At 36.6% G+C, this 2,963-nt stretch overlaps 1 non-coding gene across 1 annotated transcript; it reads left to right on the top strand.

The window, feature by feature from the left end:
- Window positions 1-1,963: 1,963 nt before the first annotated feature.
- LOC125999744 (small nucleolar RNA SNORA51) lies at window positions 1,964-2,096 on the top strand. The gene has a single exon (XR_007492217.1). It is a non-coding gene; the product is annotated as a small nucleolar RNA SNORA51 (small nucleolar RNA).
- Window positions 2,097-2,963: the final 867 nt, after the last annotated feature.

The raw sequence follows: 2,963 nt of genomic DNA on the forward strand, positions 1-2,963 counted from the left end.
TTTAGCAGTTTAACAATAGCACAATTATTAATGCAACATATAAATTAATAGGCCATATATAATAGAGTTGACTGACTTAATTTAGTGCAATTTAAAGTTCTGTCAGTGCCTTGTATATTTTGTATATTAACCCCTTATCTGATGGGTATTGGGTGAATAGTTTCTGCCACTCAGTGGGTGGCTCTTGTATCCTGGACACTATTTCTTTTGGGGTGCAGATGCTTCTCAGCTTAATATAGTCCAATTTATTTATTTCTCCTTTCACTTGTTTGGAGAGTACTGTTTCCTCTTTTAAGATATCTTTGTCTCTATGTCATGGAGTTTTCGACCTACATGTTGTTCTATATACTTTATGGTTTCAGATCTAATATCCAGGTATTTAATCCATTTGGATTTTACCTTTGTACATGATGTTAACTGGAGTTCTAAGTTCGCTTTTTACAAGTGGCTAACCAGTTGTGCCAAAACCACTTATTAAAGAGGCCTTCCCTGTTTCATTTAGGATTTCTTGCACCTTTATCAAAAATTAGATGAAGGTATATATGGGAAACATTCTCTGAAAACTCAAGCCTGTTTTACTGATTTGAGGGTCTGTCTTTATTCCAATACCATGAAGTTTTGATAACTATTGATTTGTAATACAGTTTAAAGTTGGGATAAGTAATACCTCCCACACTCCTTTTCCCAAGTATTGCTTTAGCTATTCGTGGGTGTTTATTGTTCCAAATGAATTTCAGAAGTGTTTGATCCACTTCTTTGAAAAATGTCATGGGTATCTTTAGATGGATCACATTAAATCTGTACAAAGCTTTTTGGGGAGTATTATCATTTTAATGATATTAATCCTGCCAATCCAAGAGCAGGGTATGGATTTCCATTTCCGTGTGTCTTCTCTTATTTCTTGTTGCAGGGTTTTATAGTTTTCTTTGTATAGGTCCTTCACATCTTTAGTCAAGTAGACTCCAATGTATTTGAGTCAAACATCTAACCCCATCAAAAAATGGGGAGAAGAAATGAACAGACATTTTGACAAAGAAGAAATACAAATGGCTAAAAGGCACATGAAAAAATGCACCAGATCACTAATCATCAGGGAGATGCAAATCAAAACAACTATGAGGTATCATCTCACGCCACAGAGATTGGCACACATCACAAAGAATGAGAACAAGCCGCGCTAGCAGGGATGTGGAGAGAAAGGAACTCTTATTCACTGCTGATGTGAACGCCATCTGGTCCAACCTTTGTGGAAAGCAATATGGAGATTTTTCCAAAAGCTGGAAGTTGAGCTCCCATAGGATCTAGCTATACCACTCCTAGGGATATACCTAGGAACACAAAAATAAAATACAAAAATCCTTTTCTCACACCTATATTCATTGCAGCATTGTTTACAATAGCCAGACTCTGGAAACAGCCTAGATGCCCCTCAATAGATGAACGGTTAAAGAAACTATGGTACATTTACACAATGGAATATTATGTAGCCATCAGAATAGATGAAGTCATAAAATTTTCCTACACATGGATGTATGTGGAATCTATTATGCTGAGTGAAATTAGTCATAGGGAGAGTCATAAACGCAGAATGGTCTCACTCTTCTATGGGTTTTGAGAAATATGAAAAACATTTATGTAATGATTCTCAGAGACAAAATAGAGGAGGACTGGAGGGTCCAGCTTCTGACATGAAGCTCACCACAGGGATAGTTTAGTGCAGTCACAGAAATAATTACACTGAGAATTATCATAACAAAATGTGACTGAATGGGGGAAGAAGAAAGCCTGTCTAGAGTACAGGCCTGTGTTGGGTGAGGTGAAGGACACTTGGGATATTGGTCATGGGAATGTTGCACTGGTGAAGTATTTTATATATATATATATATATATATATATATATATATATATATATATGTATGTATATATATATATAAAAATCAAAAAAAAAGAAAAGAAAAGATAATGCCTCCCAATTCTTATCACAGGCTGTGTTCTTTACACTGACTGTATAGAAGGAGGAGGTACAGTAAATGCACCCCATATACACCTCAACCCAGGCCCTTTGCCTGGTCTGTATTGTGAATTGGGGGACAAAGAAAATTTAGTGCAATTAAGGAAAATGATACTTTTACTTGCGTGACCTTTTATGGTGCTTCTGCTGATGTTGGTTTCATAGGTTGAGACAATTGTCTTTAAATTGCTTATGAAAAATGCAAAGATACCTAACACATTCAAATTAAATTCTATGCTATTTTCCTATTTAAAATATATTGTAGGTTCAGAGAGATAGCACCAGAGGTAAAAAACTTGCCCTGCATGTAGCTGAGTACAGTTTGATCCATAGCAGAGCGTAAGGTCCCCAGAGCACCACCAAGGGTCACTCCTGAGCTGAGAGAAATAAAAAGACACTCAGCAATGCCAAAAATAGCCCACCCCTTCAAAACAAATAAGATGCGCTGTACATAATAAAAAAAATTCCTTCAACCAAGAAAACACCCACATGGTAATTTTTAAATAGCTATCATAGTATTCAAAGAATTACATTTATCAATCCTCCAATAATAAGAGATTTTTATTAGAATTTTGTACCATGTATCTCTACTTTTATTTTTTGATTTTTGGGTCACACTAGCAGTGCTCAAAGGTTATTGCTGGCTCTACACACAGGAATTACTCCTGGTGCTACACAATGTAGTATACAATGCTAATAGCAGATATAGATACTGGGTCAGCTGTGTACAAGGCAAACATCTTAACTGATGTTCCATGGCTTCTCTTCTTATTTTAAGTGCAGTTAATCTACAAACAAATATTTGGTCAGGGGCCAGAGCTATGATATAGCAGTAGAGCATTTGCCTTGCACACAGCTGACCCAGGATGGATGTTGGTTTGATGTCAGGTGTTTCATATAGTCCCCTGAGCCAAGAGCGATTTCTGAGCGCATAACCAGGAGTAAGCCCTGA

Source organism: Suncus etruscus, chromosome X (assembly GCF_024139225.1).
Source record: "Suncus etruscus isolate mSunEtr1 chromosome X, mSunEtr1.pri.cur, whole genome shotgun sequence".
Lineage (NCBI taxonomy): Eukaryota > Metazoa > Chordata > Mammalia > Eulipotyphla > Soricidae > Suncus > Suncus etruscus.